General features: G+C 49.4%; 1 protein-coding gene across 2 annotated transcripts in view; it reads left to right on the plus strand.

Annotated features, from left to right (window-relative positions):
* BANP (BTG3 associated nuclear protein) overlaps positions 1–24,080 on the plus strand; it is a 260,745-nt gene extending 236,665 nt beyond the window's left edge. The window contains exons 16-18 of one of the 2 annotated variants that reach the window (XR_007514665.1): positions 8,279–8,438; positions 21,507–21,595; positions 23,528–24,080. The gene's annotated coding sequence lies outside the window, so the exon portion shown is untranslated. Of the gene's footprint in view, positions 1–8,278; positions 8,439–21,506; positions 23,490–23,527 lie in introns of those variants that run through there. The other variant, XR_007514664.1, reaches the window with a different exon arrangement.
* Positions 24,081–24,285: the final 205 nt, after the last annotated feature.

A 24,285-nucleotide genomic window follows, 5' to 3' on the forward strand; every position in this document is an offset into this window, starting at 1 on the left:
TAGGAATAAATACAACAGCAACTTGGTGTCCAGTGGGACGTAGATACATCAACCACAAAGTACAGAGAGGCATCATGGGAGCTGGGACAGACAGACGTGTGTATGGGGAACAGAAGGGGTCTTTGGAGGCTCTAGCTTTGGAGGCTCTAGCACCACTTAGACAAGGAAATGAACCTCCCTCGGTAGCATGTCAGCAACCATCAGCAGAGATTCAAGGCCGTTGGAAAGAGGACATTTGTGGAATGGAAGCCTGGCTGCTCCTCCCAGTGGACCTCAGGGACCCTCAGTGTGTCCACAGTGTTGAGGGGAGAGGCTGGACCTCCTCCAGCGTCCCCCTCTCTGCATCTACATACACACATTTCCCATGCTGCCTTGGGATTCTGCCCTCCACTCAATGGCTAATGCTCATTTGCAGAGCAGGACGTGGGCTGGATGTGCTATCATTGCTTCGTGAAAAGATTATTTATTGGGGGCCTGGCATGCTCAGGATGATGAGTCTCAGACTTGGTCACCTCTCCCGGGAGCTGGGAGTAACAGTGACTCTCACCGGTGTTGAAAGTGGGGGTGAGCTTGGCTTGCCCCTCAGGTTCCAGAGAAGGACATTCTGGAAGGCGGACATGACCTTTGTTATCAGACATGTTCCCATCACTCACGTGAGCACACTGAGGTTCTTGGGTGTTGACTTCCCAAGCCTTCCATTCACCAGGGGGCATTGGGTGGTAGGTATCACTGCCATGCCCTGCTGCTTGTCCATGGCACACACCGAGGCCCGTGCTAACATGGAAATGAGATGACAAGGAACGTGCTGGTCACCTTGCACACAGTCACCAGAAGCATGCAAAGGTCACCCTTAATGTTCTGCCACTTGGGAGGAAGCCTCCACCTGACCTGGGCGAGCAGGTAGCCCTGGTTAGGGAGGCTGAGAAGTCTTGGAGCGAGTTCAGGGAGGCTCCACCCCAATAACAAACTGGTGGGGTGGTAAGGAGTGAGGAGAGGCTGAAAGTGTTGGGAATGTTGAGCCCAGAGGGAGGGTGACCTAACATTCTAGAAATGTATGGAGGCTTTGAATGCATGGGAGAGGCAAGCGGCTGCTTCCCTTCACTGCTGTTGACAAGACAGGAGGAAGTGAGCTTAAGCCACAGCTGAGGGATTGGCGAGAAGAACTGTGTGCAAGCAAGCCCCTTAGCCAGCCAGGCTTCCTGGCACGAAGGGCAGCATGGGCCTGTCCACCCTGCAAGCCCAGAGAGCATGCACAGGGAGGAGCTGTCCCGCATGGTTCCTGCCTGCAGGAAAGGATACTCGGGGCATCAAGGGGTAGGCACTGGGCCCTAGTCTGCAGTCTAGAAGCATTCCACGGGTAATCCCTGGGACTGTCCGAAGGCGATGGCCATTTGCGCCCAGCAGGCTGGAGGGGGTGGAACCAGGGGGTCTTCCTCTTCATTTACCCACACTGCCCCCACAGGGACTCAGCCACACATTGGGAAGCCACATTAGTCACACACTTCCACGTATGTGCACACACACTCAAGCAGAGCCAGAGAGAATGTGTATGGCACACAAGGAGCTCTCTTAGGTTCGTGTCTGGGCTGTGCCACTCTTGCTCCGGCAGGCATGGGGTGCCAGGGAACCTGCTGAAATGCAGCTGGGGCCCTGGCAGGCAGGTGTCTGGGTGGGCCCAGAGTCAGTGTGTTTTCACAAGCACCCAGGTTATTCTGTGCAGGGGTTCCCTGGGCCATACTATGGGAAATAGCAGCTTGAGTCTTAAGGGGTATGGGGAGGGGGGAGGTGAAGAGAAGTAGGAGCTGAAGCTGAAGAGGCATTTGGGGCCAGATGGTGACATCCTAAGTCCACAGGGCCAGACCTACCTCTGGGAATCAACGGAATGAGAACGGACTGTCCATTCAACAAGGAGGAACTGGTCTTCTTGGGGCAGGCTGCCAGGTGCTGAGCAGGCTGTCGTGGGGCTCACGGACCAGGCACAGATGGTCTAGGAGTCCCCACGGAGCATACATCCACTTGGGACAGGTGGCCCTGCTCAAGAAATGGATCGGTGGCTACCACTAACAAGGCAGTGTGGAACAAGGGCCAGGATGGCCGGGGACAGGAGCATGGGTCCCACAGGAGGCTGGCCAGGCCGGGACTTGAGGGCAGCCTGGTGCCGTCAGATCCTGAGAGCTGCTCTCGTCTCTCATCCAGGGCCTCTGAGCCTGCGAGTCTGCCCCTGGGGGTTTGCACTGTCTGGAGACATTTCCGGGTGACATAACTGGGGGGTCGGGGTGTCACTGGAAAATAATGGGTGGAGGCCAGTGATGCTGCTAACATCCTACAGTGCATGGGATGCCTCCATCCCAGCAGTGCCAAGGTCAAGACTTGATCTACCTGAAAAACCTTACCCCTCACCTTTCTCGTAAGAGACTGCCTGATTTTCGTCCTGTGAGCCCATTCAGTATGCACTTCCCACACCAGCCCTCCTGTCCACAGACAGATGCCCCTCACCCCAGCCCTCCTGCATCTGCCCACCCCCATCCCCCAGCTGTGCAGGTGGTACTGCCCGCAGCGCAGATGAACACTGAAGACAAAGCCTACCTCCACCCTGACCCCGCACTTGTCACAAGGAGGGGGTGGTAATGAATGTGGAGAGTGGTTTGTGTGTGTGTTTGTTGCAGTTTTGTGTTTTCTTTTGTGGTCTGTGACAGCGATGGCTGGTGTTTGGTGGGGAAACTGGTGCGTGTCCATAGGAAGACCTCCCACTGTCTTCCCAGAACTGCTGACCCTCTCCGAAGGGATGTGACTCACCCCATGGCTGGACTGGTGAGAGAACGAGACCCACAGAAGGGGTGCTTTTGGAAAGAGCGAGTCTTTGCTTGAAGCCAAGTCTCCACTCCCAGCTCTTCTCCTTGCCCCTCAAGTGCAGCATGCTGTGGAAATTTCTAGGTGCTCAGCCACTCTTTATCTCTAAAGGAAGCACGGGCCACACTGGGAAGGCCCAGGGCTGGAGTCCCTCTGAGGCTCCGGGGCCCAGGGCTGAGGTGGGCCCACTCACACCCATCCTTCTTTGCAGGGCTTCCCCCAGCTCTCACCCCAGCCTGCTCTGCTCCCACATGTCTCCCAGCCCCAAGAGCGGCTGAGTGGGTAAAGATACACCCCGCCAGCAACTGCCCGGCTCCAGACCGTGGCAGAAGGGGTCCTGTTGCTGAGCCCATAGAGTGAGTCTTTGGCCCATTAGTGGGCACAGCTCGGGGGAGGAAGCTCCTGTCCATGGCCCAGGGGAGGGAAGGATGGGTTAGAAGCCCCCCTACAATGAACACAGCCTTCCCAGGCCAGGGCTGCAGATGGCTGGGGAGGGCCAGACCTTGCCAAAAGGTCAGCCTGGCTCCCAGGCGAACACACCAGCCGCTGCCTGAAAGCGGGAGGGTTCTCTGGCAAACTGGGTTTGGCACGTCTTTCAGCCCAGGGTGTTTACACATTCCTGTAATGAAGGGAAGAAACCCAGCAGAACAGATCCAAAGCAATTACTCACTCTTGCTTTCTTAAGCGACAGGAGTTGCTGGTAGATGAATCATGAGTCAAGTAAAACCCTTTATGGAATGAGCACGAAGAAAGGCAACAAAAGCCTTCCAGCTCAGCTCATGGAGCGGGGGTCGGGGATGCTGACTGGGGTCGGAATGTTTACCAACCTCTGCCCCCCACCCACGGCCCTGCCCCCGTGCTGTCTACATTCCCGGGTCCGCCACCCAGATGCTTAAGTCACTGCTTATAATGGCACAGGATGTAAGGCAGTGGCTCCTGGAGGCCAGAAAACAGCACAATGTCCCAGACAGTGGCCACTCGCTGGCTTCACATGTCACCTCTGCTCACCAGTGCCACCCGCGGCGGTCAGCGTTTGTACCAGGAACACCAGTGCCCGGCAGGGTCTGCTCACAGCCTGGGAATGCTCATTCCTGGGTCTGCTCACTGCCTCTGGACACTCATTCTTGTGTCTTCTCACTCACCCCTTCACCATGTCTTCCTGCGCCCTCATAGGCTCTCACTGACACTGAAGGGATCCAGTCCTGTCTGCAAGAGGCTTCTGACCTCATTTGGGATATATGAAGTACACAACCCCTTCCAGAAGTTTTCCTCAGTCCACCCAGACAGAGCTTGGAGCCTATAAGTTGTGCTCTCACTTGGCATTTGTCCCTCTGCTCTGCAGCTGTTTGCTGATAGATCTCCCACAGATTGTGCTTCTCAAAGAGAGGCATATCGCACTCAACCCTGTGCTCCCAGTGCAAGTGTGAGAGTGGTGCAGAGTAGATGCTTCACACATGTCTGTTGGATGGATGGGTGGATGGGTAGGTGGGTGAAAAGATGGGTGGATGGATGATGGATGGGTGGATGGGTATGGGTAGGTGGATGGATGGATGGATCGGTGAATGGGTGGTGGATAGGTGGATGGATGGATGGATGGATGGGTGGATGGGTGGATGGGTGGATGGGTGGATGGGTGGATGGGTGGATGGGTGGATGGGTGGATGGGTGGATGGGTGGATGGGTGGATGGGTGGGTGGGTGGATGGGTGGATGGGTAGATGGTATGTGGGTGGATGGTGGATGCGTAGATGAGTGTGTGGGTGGGTAAGTAGGTGCGTGAATGGATGGATAGATAGAAGGATGGTTAATGGGAAGACAGGTGGATGAGTGAGCAGATAGATGGATAGGTGGGTGGATGCATGGATGAATGGACGGATTAGCAGTCAATTAATGGTGACTCCCAAGGCATGTTACGTATCCTGTAAAATGGCTCAGAAAGTCAATAATCTGGGAAAGCAGAGAAACCAACAGTCCCCAGGAGAGGAGAAATTTATTGCTAAAGATGAGAAGAGGTCCTCTCACCAACACCTCACCACTAAAAGGAAGACCAGGCACTGGTCAAAGAGCTCTGCAGAAGACCAGACCTTGCCACTGGGTCCAAGGCTCCGAGCAGCAGGAGGTCCTGGTGGTTGCAGGAGTACTTGGGTTCTGTGATGGCACCGAGCTTCATTCCGAGTCCCGCTCCTGGGTGGGAGGGAGGAAAGGAGAGAATGTGTTCTTCTGGACCACCGCCCAGCTCATAGAGAGATTGTTGGTCCTGCTTTGCACCCTGATGACTATCCCCCTTCCAGGTCTCAGAGGCATGGCATGGTGCACATGCTCACTACAGCACGAGGAACTTAGGGTAGATACAGTCAGAACTTCAGGACATGAGGGCCATTGAATAGGGGAAGGTGGCGAGCCAGTAGTTTTTCACGGGTCTGTTCCTCGCCAAGGGACTGACTCCAGAAGAGGGCTGAGAAGATGCTGACCTCAGGGCCCTTCCCACCCTGCACTGGGCCCTCCCCCGGGCCCATGTCTGTGGCCCTCTGCATGGAACATCAGCAGCTGGGGCTCATGGCTGCTGTCTCCCAGTCTGGACTGGAGACAGGGTCTCAAGGCAGTAGGTCAGCTGCTGGGGAGGAATCGAGGCTGATGGGCTGCAGTCACTCTGAGAGTTCCCAGATGAGTCACTGCGTAACAAACACCTTCCTCATCTCCCTCAGCCCAAGCAAGGAAGCCCCAAGCAAGGGAGTCCCTGTCCACAAGTGTCCCTCTCCCAGCCAGCAGAACTCATGAGTCAGGCCTCCATGGCCTATTTTTAGACCATTTCTTCAGAATGTCACAGCAGGGGTGGCTTGTTTACACTGGGCCGGACTACCGCTGCCCTGGGAACTCTCCATCCAGCCACTGGACTCCACAACAAACAGCAGCCTGGAGTTTCAGACGTCAAGCTGCCTGCCTTCTGTATGTCCTGGTGGCACCTGGAGACTGACTGGACCCCGGGGACAGAGCTGGGACAGCACACGGGCCTGGACATCCTCCAGCTGGCTCAGGGGCCAGAGTTGTTACTTTGGCTTATCAAACGCAAAGCAGGGAGAAGTGGCCTGGCCAGGGCGCCTCCTAGATCACTGGGCAGAGGAGGGTCTACCTGGTGCTCAAAGGGCTTCCACCCTGTGTCTGTCACCTCACTCCTGAGGGCTGCATTCATTTCTTCTTTGCCTCCCTCAAGGGACTGAGAGCGACATCTTGTTCATGCTCGTAACCCCCTTCCTACAGCCAGCAAGGGCTCAATAAAGTCTCTGTTTATTGTGCATTCATTCATTCAATCAATTAGTGTTAAGGATTGAATTGAATTGTATTTCCAAAAGATACGTTGAAGTCGTAACCTAGTGCCTGTGTCCCCTTGTTTGGAAATGGAATCTTTGAAAAGATTATCAGAAGCTAACATGAGGTCAGACTGGGGTGAGGTGGGTCCTAATCCTATGAGTGGTGTCCTTATAAAAGAGAAGACACACAGAGATGGAGGCAGAAAAAGGACACCATGTGACGCTGCAGCTGCAAGCCAGGGAACACCTGGGGCCACCAGAAGCTGAAAGAGACAAGAGACCATCTTTCCCTAGAAACTCCAGAGAGAGCATGGCCCCGTTGACACCCGAAATTCAGACTCCTAGCCTCCAGAACTGGGAGAGAATACATTTCTGTTGTTCAAAGCCCCCCACCTTGTGATTCTTTGTTACAGCAGCCCCAGGACACTAATACAATCAGTGTCCCTTGTGCACTGCTGTGCTAGATACTGGTTCATCCTCAAAGAAGTTACTTCTAGAGGACAAGCACAAAAGGTGTGACAAGCATCGTTGAGGGGGCCACATACCGGGCTGTGGGGCAGATGATTCCATCTGGGAGCAAGTCAGGGAAGGCTCCCTGTAGGAGGGGATTTCTCTTTGTAGCATTGAGGGATAAGTTGGCTTTAACTAGTGTGATGGTTAAAATTGTGTGTCAACTTGGCTGGGCCATGATTCTCAGTGTTTTGGCAGTTATATAATGTTGAAATTTGATATGTGATCACCCCCATGATGGAATCCACTGAGTGGAACCGGCGAGGGCAGGGCCTGTGGCGGCTCACCGTCCCCTCAGCCTTCATCTCTCCGCCTTCCACCGCCTAGTTCCTTCCTGCTCGCCTTGCCAAGGTTTTTGGCTTGTTCTGGATCCAGCAGCTGCCTCTTGTCTGACCTCCAGTTCTTGGGACTTGAACTAGCAGCTTACCTGCGCATTTTGGGATTTGCAGATCTTCACAGCCTGCAAGCAAGAGTCTTACTCTCCGACCTGCCGATCTTGGGTTCACCAGCTCCTGCAACTTCTGCAGCTACATGAATCAGGGGAAAACCTTGCAGTCTTACCTGCCGACCTTGGGATTCCTCAATCTTCACAGCCTGTGAGCAGGAGCCTGCTCTCTGACCTGATGATCTTGGGTTCACAAGCTTCTCTGGCTCTGTGAATTGGGAAAGGACTCTATCCTGATCCACAGACTTGGGACATTCCAATCTCTACAATCGTGTGAGCTGTTATATAAATCTCTCTCTGTACATTTATACACTTTACTGGCTTTGCGTCTCTAGAGAACCCAGCCTAAGACAACTAGGCAAAGAGGAGGAAGGGAGTAGGGCAGGCTTGCTAGCACAGTGGTGCTCACGCTATCAAGCATCAGAACCTTCCAGAGAGCTGAGCCCTACCTCCAGAGTTTCTATCGGTAGGTCAGGGCAAGGCCCAAGAATTCACATTTCCAAGTTTCTGATGATGTTAATGCTGGAGGTTGGGGACCAGACTTTGAGAACCACTGTTCTAAGGAGAGGGAACAGTGTGCCAGACGGTCTGGGGGGTGGCAGCATGAGGGAATGAATGAACAAAAGAATGAATGAGTGAGTGAGGGGATGCATGAATTGCTTGGAGTTGCCTTTCCTGTGATGGAGTTGGGTTTCCACAGCTTAGTCTTCTCTCTCTTATCCACGAACAGGTCAATTTTGTAGGACCTCAGGCTGAGGACATGTTAATCGGGTCAGACATGGCTGTGTCTTCTAACCCCTTGGCAAAACTCTGGGCAAGCTCTCCCCTGGGTAAGCTAGTGTCCATGACACCCCCAGGGAGGACTGTCATGTAGGCGACCACTGGGTTCCCTCAGCCTGGCTCCAGCCCTCCCTGTGCTGATTACATTCTGTAGGTGCGTAGGAACATTGCTACCAGTTATGTGGGGCAGGACATTTTTGAAAAACTGTTGCTCAAACTTTCCCAGAAATAGTAGCAGTTGTGGTGGACTAAACCCTGACTCATGACAGCCCTATGTGTATCAGAGTAGAGCTGTGTTCTACAGGAAAACTTCCTTTACTTCTTGTTATTCTCTATCCCTGTCCCTTTTTAAATTAAAAGCTTTTTTTCTTTTTTTTACTTTTTAGTTGAAGTATAACGTACACAGAGAAAAATGAGGTTGCAAATTTACAGCTCAATGAATTTTCACAAAATGAAAACACCAATCAAATAAGGAAACAGAACAATGTCAGCCAGAAGACTCCCCTCCTGAACTTCTCAAGAATTACACCTTCCTTCTCATGAGAGGTAATATCATCCTAACTTCTATCACTACAAGTTAGCTTTGCCTCTTTTGAACTTTACATGAATGGAATCACATAGTAGCATTCTTGTACATGAGACTTCTTTTGTTCAATATTTCATTCAGGAAGATTTATCCATGCTCTTGCATATATCTCTGTTGTTGTTGTTAAGTGCCGTCGAGTCAGTCCAATTCATGGCAACGCTATCCACAACAGAACTAAACACTGTTGGGTCCCGCTCCATCCTCACAGTTGTTGTGCTTGAGCCCATTGTTGTGGCCACTGTGTCAATCCATTTCATTGAGGGTCTTCCTCTTTTTCGCTGATCAACTACTTTACCAGGCATGGGGCCCTTCTCCAGGGACTGGTTCCTCCTGATAACATGTCCAAAGTATGTGAGATGAAGTCTCGCCATCCTTGCTTCTAAGGAGTATTCTAGCTGCACATCTCCCAAGACAGACTGGTTTGTTCTTTTGGCAGTCCATGGTATATTTAATATTCTTCGCCGACACCATAATTCAAAGCCATCAATTCTCCTTTGGTCTTCCTTATTCACTGACCAGCATTCACATGCATATGAGGTGACTGAAAATATCATGACTTGAGTCAGGTGCATCTTAGTCCTCAAAGTGACATCTTTGCTTTTCAACATTTTAAAGAGGTCTCTTGCAGCATATTTGTCAATGCAATGCGTCATTTAATTTCTTGACTGCTGCTTCCATGGGCGTTGATTGTGGATCCAAGTAAAATGAAATCCTTTACAACTTCAATTTTTTCTCTGTTTGTGATGATGTTGCTTATTGGCCCAGTTGTGAGGATTTTTCTTTTCTTCTTTATGCTGAGGTGTAATCCATACTGAAGGCTGTAGTCTTTAATTTTTATCAGTAAGTGCTTCTTCACTTTCAGCAAGCTAAGTTTTAAGTCTTCTTCACTTTCAGCAAGTTAAGTACCGTCATCTGCAAGTCTTTTTCGCTTTCAGCAAGCTGAGTTCTGTCATCTGCAATCTTCCATCAGTCCTGATGCCACATTCTTCATACAGTCCAGCTTCTCAGATTATTTGTTCAACATACAGATTGAATAAGTATGATGAAAGAATACAACCCTGACACACATCTTTCCTGATTTTAAACCACACAGTATCCCCTTGTTGTGTTTGAAAGACTGCCTCTTGGTCTATGGACAGTGTTCTGGAATTCTCATTCTTTGCAATGTTATCCATAACTTGTTACGACCCTCACAGTCGAATGCCTTTGCATAGTCAATGAAACACAGGTAAACATCTTTCTGGTATTCTCTACTTTCAGCCAGGATCCATCTGACATCAGCAATGATATCCCTCATTCGATGTCCTCTTTTGAATTCAGCTTGAATTTCTGGCAGTTCCATGCAGATGCACCGTTGCAGCTGCTTTTGAATGATCTTCGGCAAAATTTTACGTGTGTGTGATAATACTGGCATTTTTCGATAATTTCCGCATTTGATTGAATCACCTTTGTTTGAAATAGGCATAAATACGGATCTCTCCCAGTCAGTTGGCCAGGTAGCTGTCTTCTAAATTTCTTGTCATAGACAAGTGAGCACCTCCAGCGCTGCATCTGTTGAAACATCTGAATTGGTATTCCGTCAATTCCTGGAGCCTTGTTTTCCACCAATGTCTTCAGTGCAGCTTGGACATCGTCCTTCAATACCATTGGTTCCAGATTGTATGCTACCTCCTGAAATGGTAGAGCATCGAACAATTCTTTTTGGTACAGTGACTCTGTGTATTCCTTCCATCTTCTTTTGATGTTTCCTGAGTCATTCAATATTTTGCACATAAAAAAAAAAAAAAACCACTGCCGTCGAGTCAATTCCGACTCATAGCAACCCTATAGGACAGAGTAGAACTGCCTGATAGAGTTTCCAAGGCGCACTTGGTGGATTCAAACTGCCGACCTCTTGGTTAGCAGCCGTAGCACTTAACCACTACACCACCAGGGTTTCCATTTTGCACATAGAATCCTTCAATATTGCAGCTCAAGGCTTGAATATTTTCTTCAGTTCTTTCAGCTTGAGAAATACTGAGTGTGTTCTTCCCTTTTGGTTTTCTAACTCCAGGTCTTTGCACATTTCATTATAATATTTTACTTTATCTTCTCGAGCCACCCTTTGAAATCTTCTGTTCTGTTCTTTTACTTCATCATTTCTTCCATTCACTTTAGGTATTCTACATTCAAGAGCAGTTTAAGAGTCTGTTCTGACATCTATCTTGGTCTTTTCTTTCTTACCTGTCTTTTTAATGATCTTTTGCTTTCTTCACATATAATGTTCTTCATGTCATCCCACAACTTGTCTGGTCTTCAGTCATTTGTGCTCAAGGCATCAAATCTATTCTTGAGATGGCGTCCAAATTCAGGTGGGATATATGAATCATGTGAATATAAATTGGTTCATTTATCCATTCTGTTATTGAAGAATGTGTTTGTCTTGCTTAGGCTATATTGAGACTCTTGGATCTGCAAATTATTATTGTCTACCAAGTCTGGGAGAATTTCTGACATTATTTCTTCAAATTTTTTTCTGTCCCTTTCTTTCTCTCTTCTCTTTCTGGGACTCCAGTTATACATACATCTAAGTGATTGCTATTGCTACATAAGTTTCTGAGGCTCTTCAGTCTTTTTTATCTCAATTTTTCAAATTAGATGATTTGTATTGATCTATTTTCAGTATCACTTTGTCTTTCTTCTTCCACCTCGAATCCGTTTTTGAGCCCATCTACTGAATTTTTAAAATTTCAGTAAAGGTACTTTTAAGCTTTAGATTTTTCACGTGTCTGCTTAGTTTTCTATTTCTCTGGTAAAGTTCTTTGCCATTTTGGTTCATTAATACACATTTTTCTTCAATCTTTTTACCATGCTTACAATATCCGATTTGAAATCTTTGCTGGAAAATCAAAATGTTGACCAACTAGGAGTCATTTTCTATTGACTGCCTTGTTCCTGAGCATGGGTCACAGTCTCCTGTTTTGTTGAATGTCAGTTAATTCCTAGACACTATAGATAATACGTTGCTGCAGCTCTGGAATCTGTCGTGTTCTTCTGTTTGTTTCCTTGTTTTGTTTGGGTTGGCATTCACTTATCTAGACTCTAACTACAAACTTTGCTTTTCCCATGGTAAGCAGCAGCTGATATCTCTGCTCTGGATTTCAGTTGCTGCTTTTTTTAGCCTGTTTCCTGGGGTTCTTCTCTGTGCCTGTGCAGTTTGGCAGTCAACCAAAGATTTAGGCTAAAATTATTCTCATATTTTGGGTCTCACCCTCTCTGTGGTTCCCCAGCTTCTGGAGATCCCCTTCCCCAATTTCCAGCTGCTCCACTGGCCTCAGGCTCTGTCCTCTGGCATGTCAAGCTCATATAAGGCTTCATGTTTCTGCCACTTGAGCTGCACGTGGCTGGAGGAATACATTCAGCTAAAAAAGCAGCAAAAACACAGACTTTGTCCCCATGCAACTCCATCCTTCAAGAACAATTCCTCAATGGTCTCTGCCTGCGTTTTCATAAGCCTTCTGGGGTTTCCCGTGAATATGCATAGTCCAGTAGTCTAGCTGTCAGCCAGGGGTTTGGGCAGAGTTTATTCTCAGATGTGGGATTTTATTCCTTCTATAGTTTTCTCACTGCCAGAATTTCCCCCTTATGTTTCCAGTTGCTTTCCCAGTCCTGAATCTCACCTCTGGCACCTGGAGCTGGTCAGGTTGTAATTTTCCATCCCAGCTTTCCACCACCATAGCCATGCTCTCAAGCCAGAAAGCAACAAACTCACTATTCTTACCACCTCCGGTTATAGTTATTTGAGAGTCACCCTCCTCTGGTTTCTGTCTGTATTAGTCTCTTTCTAGTCCCTTTAAATACTTATTGTTTTCATTTTATCAGTGTTTTAGAGTTGTTTCTTGCAGGAAGGTTTGCAAATCACTGCACCCTGCTGCCATCACCATAAATTTAAGATCTCTTTTTTACAACAATGAAATATCTATTGATATTGCTATCTATATAGTCTGTCACTTCCTTTGAATAAAGTATATATGCGTATATGTATGTGTGTACATGTCTCTATTATTGAAGTATAATGCACATATAGTAAAAAGCACATACCTTAAGTGTATGACTTGAAGAGTTCTGACAATTGTGCACTCCAGGTAATCAGCACTCAAATGAAGATATAGAACATTTCCTTCATCCCAGAAAGTTCTCTTGTGTTCCTTCACAGTCATTTCCCAACAATATCCCCTAATCACAGCCACCCTTCTGATTTCTATAACTTTAGATTAACTTTGCCTGTTCTTGAACTTCATTCAAATGGAATCATATTGTATGTGCTCTTCTGTATCTGGGTTTTTTTGCTCAGCATAGTGTTTCTGAGGTTAATCTATGCTGTTGCATGTTTCCTTATCTCCCTCTTTTTATTGCTAAGCAGTATTCCACTGGATGAATATACCACAATCTTCTTAGTCATTAACCTTTTGATGAACATTTGAGTTGCTTTGGGGTTTTGACTATCACAAATAAAGTCGTTATCAGCCTTCTTGTACCTTCCTTCTCTCTTTCCTTCCTTCCTTCCTTTCATGCCCACAAAAGACAGTCTCACTAATGAAACTGTTGGAGTTCAGACCCTATGGCCACCCATTGACTCGTGAATGGAAACCTTCTGAGATTTCATTCTGAACAGTGGCAAACAGGCCTCCTCTGAGCAGGCTCCAGAATCGCCCTTGGGTGGATCAGGGAGACAGATTAGGTCACACTCCATTGGCATCTCCCTGCCTATCCCGCCCTCCTGCCTGCACTGCGCCCAGCACCCCACACACTCTCCACCAGAAAGCCATCCAGGGAAAAGTAAACAGTGGCTGGTGGCGAAGTTTGTGAGACAAAACTGCCTTTGTTTCTGCTCAAACTGCTTTCAGGAAGAACAGCAGGTTTTTCCACTTTGGGGCCTTCGTAGATTTTGGTAAACTGTGTGCTTTCCCTCTACCACACAGAGAGGTGGGTTCTTTTGTTCACTGGGGAGGAAATGCTCTTGCAGAAGTGAACTTTGTGTACTGGCAGCCATGCGACCAAGGGCCACACCGGCTGAGGGCCCTTCCCCGCCTGAAGGCAGCCCAGCCCCTGGAACCCCAGGAAAGCTCTGCAGCCCAGCCTCAAAAAGTGTTTTGTCCCCTCAGATCTACATCCCTTGCTTCCCCACTCTCTCCCACCTTTGCTGCCCTCAGCTTACACCCATTCCCAATGTCTCCAAATACACTCGCCCTGCCTGCAGGGCCCTTTCCAAGCCCCTCCACCCTCAGCACCTTCCCTTTCAAATGACAGGGACCCTCAGCCCAGGCGGGAGTAGGCAGGGCACTCCAGCTCCAGCTGTGGCTTGGATGGAATGGGCCAGCTTTCCACCAGGCTGTCGGTACTTAGAGATGTCTGCCTCCTCCTGCAGCACAAGCCCCAAGGGGTAGGACTGGAGAGTGCTTTCCTTACTGGCTGGCGTAGTCACTCAAAAATAGCTGGCTACCCAAAATGTGGAATAAATATCCAAAACTCCACACTGATACAAATAAATGATGGAACCAAGAAATAAATGGAGGAGAAGAGATCAATCTCCATGCAGAGAATTCCCAATAATTCATTTAGACAAGCCGCCCTCACGGAGGTGGGCTTTGCCCCGCCCTTTAGTGTGGGCTGCACGTGGTGACTTCCTTCAAAGAGGATAGGATGGAAGGGGGGAAGCAGAATAACTTCACAGTGGAGACACCTGACAGACACACCTCAGCCGGGTGGCTATGGTCAGCATCTGCAATGAAGAACACAGACACACCTCAGCCAGGTGGCAGAGGCCACTATCTGCAGCGATGAGTCAGGCTGAGAGCATATACCCCTGATATGATGTGATGAGAAGGGCACTTCACCGCTCTGGTCTTCCTCCCAAAAACCATCACCCCAGTCTAATCATGAGAAATACATCAGATAAACCCCCAAAATGAGGGGCATTCTACAAAATACCTAACCAGCGTGCTCATGGAGGCAGATATTGGAGTCATGTGACCACAAGCCAAGGAACACCTGGGGCCAAGAAGGAGACGGGCAGGATCCTCCCCTGGAGCCTTCAGAGGGAGTGTGGCCCTGCTGACACCTTGATTTCAGACTTCCGGCTTCCAGAACTGTGAGAGGATACATTTCTGCTATTTTAAGCTACCCAGTTTAGGGTACTTTGTTACTGTGACCATAGAAAACTCATACAGCACATTTAAAACACGCCCCTTCATGCACTTGCCTGCTAACAGAAAGGTTGGAGGTTCAAGTCCACCCAGAAGTGCCTCCAAAGAAAGGACTGGGGATCTACTTCTAAAAATCAGACATTGAAAGCCCTATGGAACAGAGTTCTACTCTGACACACGTGAGGTCACCTTGAGTTGGAACCAACTCGACGGCAGCTAGTGGTTCCCGGGAAGAATTCTCAAGATGACCGCTTTGTGAAATTTTGTGATCTTTGAATGACAGTTGGCTTTTGGGGGTCCCTGCCAGCTGTAAGGAGGCTTTGGTGTGAGCCCTAAGGCAGTTTAGGGGAACAAGCACGTGGAGGCCCACTCCTTGCGCAGGGAAAGCCTCACACTCCGAGTCCATTACAGAACAAAAGCCAGGACGACAGCCTGCACCCTCCTCTCTGTCCATATAAGACTGCCGGCCCTACTGAACCGGCGTCCTCGAGCTCAGCCCTGACCAGTCTATAAATCACAAACACTTGTCACAGCCACCGAGTGGGTGACCTCGTGCTGTGCTGGCATGTCTAAGCCGCCCCCCCGCCCCGCCCCCCGCAATAGCCACCACCACATTCTTTGGGATCATATAGGCTATTTCTGCCCAAAACCACACTCCGCTTTATTTAAGTAGTCGGATTCTTGGGATTACGGGAATTAGCTGGACGAGGTCTTTTCCATCCCGGCGGTAACAGCAATTGAAATCTATATGAGAAATAAAACAACCTGAAATAACAAAAGAGTTGGGTATGTTCCAAAGTGTTTTTGGAGGAAACTTTATGCAAAGTAAGAGGGGACGCTGGGTCCTTGGAAGAGCCAGAGAGGGGGTCCTATATCTGAGGGGGCTGGGAGGGTCCGTTCTGGGCAGCTGGGTAGGTGGGTGGCTTTTATGGGGCGGGGGAGCAGATGCATGGCTTGAGCTGCAGTTTGAAGGCCAGGGGTGGCTGAGAAGCTACTCATAAAGCATGAAGAAACGAGGCTCCTCCCCATAGCTGTGCAGGGCCCAGGAGAATCCGGGAAAAGGCAGCCACCAAGTGTGGCCAAAGGCAGGGAGGCTGGAGAGTCCCAGCAGAGGCCCCTCCTCCACTCTGTGGGTTAAAGCTTCCATTCAGGGGGTCCTTTCCCTTGGACCTGGACCCTGCAGACCGAGGACAGCCCAATGACAGCTGCTCCCATAAATCCCATCTCCGAGTGGTGGTGGCCGGGGAAGAAGAGGCTTCATGAGTTCTAAACACTCTCAGCGATCAAAGGCTAGTGTAAACAAAGGCCTAAGTGCTTACAGGGAGGCTCCCGATGGTTTATCTTGGGAGAGTCCTCAAAGTGCAATAAAGCGGGGCCTTCTATCCAGCTGGGCTTGTGTCCTGTGGTGGCGTGAGGGACACAGCCTCGATCACCCACCCCTAGCCTCAGACTGGCTGGAGCTCAAGGTCACAGAGCACAGGTCATTAGAAACACTGGCTCATCGTTCTCCATGGATATGAAGGTGCGGCCCCCAAGAGAATCAGACCTATGAAAATCTGGCCTTCAAAAACGGAGAAAAACAACCAGGACTACGTAAGAACTAAAGTCTTTTGGAGAGGGGAGTGGTGGTTCAGTGGTGGAATTCTCACCTTCCATGTGGGAGACTTGGGTTCGATTCCCAGCCAATGCTCTTTATGTGCAGCCACCGCCTGTCAGTGGAGACTTGCATGTTGCTGTGATGCTGAACGGGTTTCGGCAGAGCTTCCAGACTAAGGCGGGGTAGGAAAAAGGCCTGATGATCCACTTCCCAAAACCAGCCAATGAAAACCCCATAGATCACAGCTGTCTGATCCACAACTAATCCTGGGAATGGCGCATGACCAAGCAGCATTTCATTCTGTCATGCAGAGGGTCACCGTGAGTTGGGGGCCAACTTGATGGCAGCTAACAACAATGACAAAAGATTTCTTTCAAGGGTTCACGTTAGAGTGCCTCTACATGAAAGATTTTGTTGCACCAGCAGCTGGGAACCACTTAAGAGTTTCAGGGAATGAAGCGGACAATTTAATAGTCACCGTCCCAGGAGTGGGTCTGGACTCCGTCAGCACGCCTGTAATCCCAACCAGCAGACCCTGACGGACACCACTCATCATGCAAAGGGCCCCCCGACACGGCCCTCTCATCCCTCTGCGTGTGGCCAGAGCCTCCTGGGAAGCAGGAAACAAAACAAAAAACCAAACGGTTGCCGTAGGATCAGCTCTGACTCATGCTGCCCCCATGTGTTACAGAGGAGAGCTGTGTCCCACAGGGTTTTCAGGGCTGTGATCTTTAGGAAGTAGATCACCAGCCCTTTCTTCCAAGTGACCTCTGGGTGGATTGGAACTGCCAAGTTTTTGGTTACTAGCTGAGCGCTTAACAATCTATGCCACCTAGGGACAATGGCTCAAAACAACAGAAATTTATTCTCTCACAGTTCCAGAGGCCAAAAGTCCAAAATCCAGGTGTTGACAGGATTGGCTCCTTCTGGAGGCTCGGAGGGAGAATCCATTCCATGCCTCTCTCCCAGCTCCTGGTGGTTGCCAGCGATCCTTGGCATTCCTTGGCATGTAGGCACATCACTTCACATGGCCTTCTTTCTGTGTGTGTCTGTGTACAAGTCTCCCCCTTCTCAGAAGGATACCAGTCATGTTGGATTTAGGGCCACCCTGCTCCAGTACGACCTCATCTTAACTTGATTACGTCTGCAAAGACACTATTTCCAAATAAGGTTGCATTCTGAGGTTCTGGGTAGATGTGATTTTTGGGGGGACATGATTCAGCCCAGTACAGACAGGAAGACACATGAGCTGATCTTTCCATGTGAGTTTTGTTTTGTTTTGTTTTGTTTACAGTGTGGGCTTTCTTCTGGAGCATGCAACGCATCTTTGTAGTTTGGGTTTTATGTTGCTTCACTTCCTTGAAGGAAATCTTGAGTTAAAGATACATTTCAATGGTAGAGCCATCTTATATTCACTAAAGACAAACAGCCCCCACCCCCGCCCCTGCCTTAGCCCATTTTCGTTCTCTTTCTTTTCTTTTAAACAGCTTTGTTGAGGTATAATTTACATACCATAAAATCCACCCATTGGAAGCATACCATTCAATGATTTGTAGTACATTTATGGAGTTTTGCCACCATCACCACAACACAGTTCTAAAGCATTTCCATCACCCCAGAAAGTTCCCTCCCACCCATTTGCACCCCATCCCACTCCCATCCCCAGTCCCAGGAGATCACTGTCTGCCTTCTAAGATGTATTTGGCTTTTCTGGAAAGTTCCTGTAAAGGGGAATCATACAGTATGCGGTCTTTTGTGACCAGCATCTTTCACTTAGAATGACGTTTTGGGGGTTCACCCATGTTGTAGTGTGTTGTTCCGATTTATTCCATCATGTGGATGGACTACATTTTGTTGATCCGTTCACCAGTTGATGGACATTTGGGTTGTTTCCAGTTTGGGGCTATTACATATAATGCTGATATGAGCATTCACAGACAAATTTTTGTGTGGATGTATGTTTCCCTTCTCCTGGGTAGATTCTTGGGAGCAGGATGGCTGGGTCCTAAGTAAGTCTAGGTTTAACTTTTAACACACAACCAGACCATTTTCCATAGCGGTTGCACCATTGTTCACTTCCACCAGCCTCTTTGGTAAGGCCATCCTAGCAGATATCAAGTGGGACCTCACTGAGGCTTTAACTTGCATTTCCCTGGTGATCAGTGATGTCGATCACCTTTTCAAAGGCTTATCAGCCAGTCACATATCTTCTTTGGAAACCCTGGTGGCATAGTGGTTAAGTGCTAAGGCTGCTAATCAAAAAGGCCAGCAGTTCAAATCTACCAGGCACTCCTTGGAAACTCTATGGGGCAGTTGTACTCTGTCCTGTAGGGTTGCTGTGAGTCGGAATCCATGCCATAGCAACGGGTAACAAGTATATCTTCTTTGGAAAAGTGCCTGTTCAAGTCTTTTGCCCTTTTTTTAAAAGTTAACTTTTTTTATTTTGGAATAATTTTACATTTAGAAAAAAGTTGCAAAGGTAGTACAGAGAGGTCCCGTATACCCCTCACATTGACATCTTACGTCACTGTGATACAGTCATCAAAACCAACATTGGTCCATTACTCTGAATTCAGCTCCAGACTTTATTCAATTTCACCCTTTCCACTCATTTTCCCTAATGTTTTCCCACCCAGGACACCATGTTTGTTACATTTTGTTGTCATGTCTCCTTAGGCTCCTCTTGACTGTGACAGTTTCTCAAACATTCCTTGTTTTTGATGACTCTAGCAGTTTTGAGGAGTACTAGTCATATATTTTGTAGACTGTTCCTCTTTCTGGGGTTTATCTGATGTGGGTGAAGGTTTCTGGGAGAGAGACCACCAAGGCGAAGTGCCCTCCTCATCATGTCACATCAGGGCTGCATGCTTTTAACGTGGCTCACCACTGCAGAGGTTGACCTCAGTCACTTGGCTGAGGTGTGTCTGTCAGGTGCCTCCACTGTAACGTTGCCTCTCCCTCCTCCCACTTTCCATACTGTGGTCTCTGAAAGTGAGTCACCCAGCGCAGCCCACACTCAAAGGGTTAATCCTGCCTCCTTGGGGGAGCGGTAGCTACATAAATTTATTTGGATTTGGTGGGTCTTTGAAGCAGTCCACAGGAGAGGAAAGGATGTCTGTGTCTGCTCAGCCCCTTCCCCTTCTTTTTTCTTGTGGGTTGAGGTGGATGCATGGGGAGGGAACACCCATCACTTCAGGGTGTCACTGTCCCCATCCAGGGCCGCTCACAAAACCAGAGGAGTGGTATTGCATCCAAACCTGGAAATATAACCAACTCAGTGCAGGTAAGGAGCTGCCCAAGAAAGAAAAGGACAGAGGCAGAGTTTGAGAAAAAATGCCCAAGGTTTGGGTCCCACCTGGCCGCCCCTTCTTACCTGCGAATTAACTCGTGTATTCTTGGTGCATGGAGTCCCTGGTCGGCGCAAATAGTTAACGTGTTCCACTGTTAACCACAAGGTTGGAGGTTCAGGTCCACACAGAGGCACCTCAGAAGGCCTGGTGATCTACTTCTGGAAAATTAGCCACCGAAAAGCCTGCAGAGCACAGTTCTTCTCTGACACACGTGGAGTCGCCACCCGTCAGAGTCCACCTGGCAGCACCTGGTTTTTACCTTGGTGCACAGCCCCCTCTTGTATCCATGCCTAGGTATATCACAGGCAATTTTCTCAGCAAAAAGTACTGGGACACAATGGAATACTACGCATCGATAAAGAACAGTGACGAATCTCTGAAACATTTCATAACATGGAGGAATCTGGAAGGCATTATGCTGAGCGAAATGAGTCAGAGGCAAAAGGACAAATATTGTATAAGACCACTATTATAAGATCTTGAGAAATAGTAAACCTGAGAAGAACACATACTTTTGTGGTTACGAGGAGGGGAGGGAGGGAGGGTGGGAGAGGGTTTTTTATTGATTAATCAGTAGATAAGAACTGCTTTAGGTGAAGGGAAAGACAACACTCAATACATGGAAGGTCAGCTCAATTGGACTGGACCAAAAGCAAGGAAGTTTCCGGGATAAAATGAAAGCTTCAAAGGTCAGCGGAGCAAGGGCGGGGGTCTGGGGAACATGGTTTGCGGGGACTTCTAAGTCAATTGGCAAAATAATTCTATTATGAAATCATTCTGCATCCCACTTTGAAATGTGGCGTCTGGGGTCTTAAATGCTAACAAGCGGCCATCTAAGATGCAGCAATTGGTCTCAACCCACCTGGAGCAAAGGAAAATGAAGAACACCAAGGCCACACGACAACTAAGAGCCCAAGAGACAGAAAGGGCCACATGAACCAGAGACCTACATCATCCTGAGACCAGAAGAACTAGTTGGTGCCCGGCCACAATCGATGACTGCCCTGACAGGGAGCACAGCAGAGGACCCCTGAGGGAGCAGGAGATCAGTGGGATGCAGACCCCAAATTCTCATAAAAAGACCAAACTTAATGGTCTGACTGAGACTGGAGGAACCCCGGCGGCCATGCTCCCCAGACCTTCAGTTGACACAGGACAGGAACCATCCCCGAAGACAACTCATCAGAAATGAAAGGGACTGGTCAGCGGGTGGGAGAGAGACGCTGATGAAGAGTGAGCTAATTATATCAGGTGGACACTTGAGATTGTGTTGGCAACTCTTGTCTGGAGGGGGGATGTGAGGATAGAGAGAGAGGGAAGCCGGCAAAAGTGTCAAGAAAGGAGAGACTGAAAGGGCTGACTCAAGAGGGGGAGAGCAAGTGGGAGTAGGGAGTGAGATGTATGTAAACTTATATGTGACAGACTGATTGGATTTGTAAACGTTCACTTGAAGCTTAATAAAAGTTATTAAAAAAAAATTAATAAAAAAAAAAGTACTGGGAACTCTGGGCTGTATAGTGTGCCTTTCCTGCATTGTGCTCAACAACCTTGATTTCCACACCTGCTTTGTCTATCCTAGAAAAATGGAACTGTGTATTGCTTATGAAACCTTCTGCCACCTTGGGCTGGAGTGGCCCTAAAGCCCTCTAGCCCAAAGTGATCATTCTACACCCTGGGAAACCAAGGCCCAGTAGGTGGAGAGGCCTCTGACTGAGGGCCACTTGACCGTTCCAGGCTCCAAGAGCCAGGGACTCCAGGCAACACCGTCATGTGGGGCCTCTCTTCTGTGCACATAGACCCCTCCCCACTTGTCTTCACCTTGGGCACTGAGTTGGGGTGGTCTCTGAGGGCGAGCCCACATGCTGCTTCAGTCTAAACACACATGTGTCATTCCAGGGTCTGCCTGGGCAGCTGAGAAGGAGGGTGTCCCACATGAGACCAGCCATCTCCTGGAGTGGATGTACCACTGTGACAGGACTGCAAAGGTAAGATTGTGACTTGCCGTCACATCTGTCTTGTTTTACTTAAGCTTATTGTCACGGGTTAGTGCCACACTGGGTGGGTACACAGGTTAGTTATTGAGCTGACGTGGGCACGTGGGTTAGTTGTTGCGTGACGTTGGTACACAGGTTAGTTACTGTGCTGACGTTGGTGCACAGGTTAGCATTACAATAATATTGGTGCACGGATTAGTTATTGTGCTGACATTGGTGCACAGGTTTATACTGTGTTAATGTTGGTATATGAGTTAGCTTTACACTGATGTTGGTGCAGTTTGGGATTGTCATAAACAAAGATGTGGTCCTGACAATCTGGTGGTCCTCAGAATGACCAAGGGCAGGACAGCCGTGTTCAGGCTCGAGGTGTCTGATGGAACATGACGCTCAGGAAGAGCCGTGGCTCTGTTCACCGAGGGCGGCAGGCAGAACTGGGGGATCGTTGTGTGCTGCAGGCAGTGGGTAAGAAACAGCACTTCTGGGTCTTCGTCCCAACCTCTGTGCTGGAGGCTGAGAGTAGGCTCAGGTCAAAGGTCAGTCTGAGCTTCCAGAGGTGACTCCAGAGCCACGTTGAGAGGTCACCAAGTTGTCCATGGGCTGGGCAGTACAGCAGTGACTGCACGGTGGAAGCGTGGGCTTTCATGCTTGCGCCCTGCTGCATCCGTAAGTCATCTCTGGGAGGGAATCACTCTTCTGATGCCCCCTGCTGAGAAGCTGTGAGCCATCTGGAGGCAGTGTGTCCAGATGGAGGCGCATGTCAGAGGTGGGGATCATGCCCGTGTCCATTCAGAACCACACAGCCACCACCTCTCTGAATAGCCTGGAGATGCCCAATCCCAAATGCAAAGAAGTCAGCCGCAGGGTCCTCAGTGGGCGACCTGCCTGCAGAGTCCGGCAGATCCCACAAAGAGGGAGGGACTGCCTGGAGATCTACAAACCCGTGTTACACACAGCGGGGATTCTGAAGCAGGAATGAGGGCGTTCCAGGGTCCTCACCAGGGCAGACACGACTATTCACGACCTCTGTGAACCCCTGCCCTGCTAAGCCAACTCTCTGGGTTGTTTCTGGTTATGGTGCTCCAGGGTAGTGGAGTGCAGGACGTCCTGGCAGCTCCTGGGTCCGGTGATGAGATTTGCAAAATCCAAGGCATCTTGACATGTAGCTGAAAGGGGCAGGGGGACCCTGCCATCTCTCAGGACTGCGGCCCACACAAGATGTCGTGGAATTTGCCAGCACACAAGTCAGCCATTTGTGATCATTCAAGACGCTGCTGGCGGATGGTTTATGTTGGCCCCTGACATTTACTGGAGCAGAGTCTGGGGAATACATAGTAGCTGTGTTCGGGCTGGAGCTGGCTGGGAAGGGGCAGGAGGGAACTTTCTGGGGTCATGAAAATGGTTGCTATCTTAGTTACCTAGTGCTGCTGTAACAAAAGCTGTCACGTGGGTGGCTGTAAAAAGCAGAAATTTATCTCCTCACAGTTCTGTAGGCTAAAAGTCCAAATCAGGGTCTCGGCCGTGTTGATTCCTTCTAGGGGACTCTCCCCTAGTTCCTGGCTTCTGCCATCTATCCTTGGCATTCCTATGATTGTAGACAGGTAGAGGATTTATAGAGGGTGTGGTGGGGAAGATCTGTGACCCCAGAGGTCGGTGGGGAGCTGTATGGATCTCCTGGGGCTGCAGAAACAAAGTACCACAAACTGGGTGGCTTATAAGAAGAGAAAGTTATTGTCTCCCAGTTCTGGAGGCTAGGGGTTCAAATTCAGGGTGTGGACAGGGCCGTGCTCTCTCCAGTGGCTCTGGGGCCAGATCCTTCCTTGTCTCTCTCAGCTTCTGGAGCCCCAGATGTTCCTTGGCTTACAGCTGCAACATAACTTCTCAGTCATAGGGCGTCTTCCCTTTGTGTCTTCTCTTTTATAGGACTCCAATCTGATGGGATTAGGACCCACCCTACACTGGTATGACTTCATGTGAACTTAACTGATCACATCTTCAAAGACCCCTCTTCCAAACGAGGTCACATTCATAGGTGCAAGGGTCAGGACTTTAATATCTCTTTTGGGGGGACACGACTCAGCCCATCACAGAAGCGGCCCAACTGGTGGTCATTGGCCCTCTCTTCCTCTGAACAAAGGGGCAGATGGGGTGAGGGTAGGCAAGAGGGTTGGTGAGCTGGCCCAGCAAATGTCTCACAAATACCGGCTGGGTCATCACCCTGCACACTCCCGCAAGCCACCCTTATCTCCATCCTTGCTTCTGAAAACACTCTCCCCGTCCTTCCAAAGTGTTGGGCATCCATTCAGGGCTGAACGTCCCATCTGGAGCTCAGACTGGAGACTGAAGCTTCCACAGGGGCTTGTCACGGGGGGCTGGCGAGCAGTGTCTTTGCCTTATCTGATCCTCCATCACCACGGGGCAGGCCTGGTCCTGGGCCAATGGGGTCTCAGCTCCAGGGGAGAGAGGTGAAGAGGGCTATGTTTCCAGCTTTCAGAGGTGGGTGGGGAGCATGCAGCTTTACTCTTCCTGTGAATGGAATGTCTCTGAGCTTTTCCCCTGGAGGCATGAAGCTTCTCCTGGGACAGGCTTTATTTCCTTCTTCAGCCCCCTCTAAACCCCTAAGTGGGGCAGGGGTGGATTGTGGGGTTTAACCGGCTTTCAAGCCGTGTGTGCGTGGGAAC

The sequence above is a fragment of the Elephas maximus genome, chromosome 21 (assembly GCF_024166365.1).
Source record: "Elephas maximus indicus isolate mEleMax1 chromosome 21, mEleMax1 primary haplotype, whole genome shotgun sequence".
NCBI lineage: Eukaryota > Metazoa > Chordata > Mammalia > Proboscidea > Elephantidae > Elephas > Elephas maximus.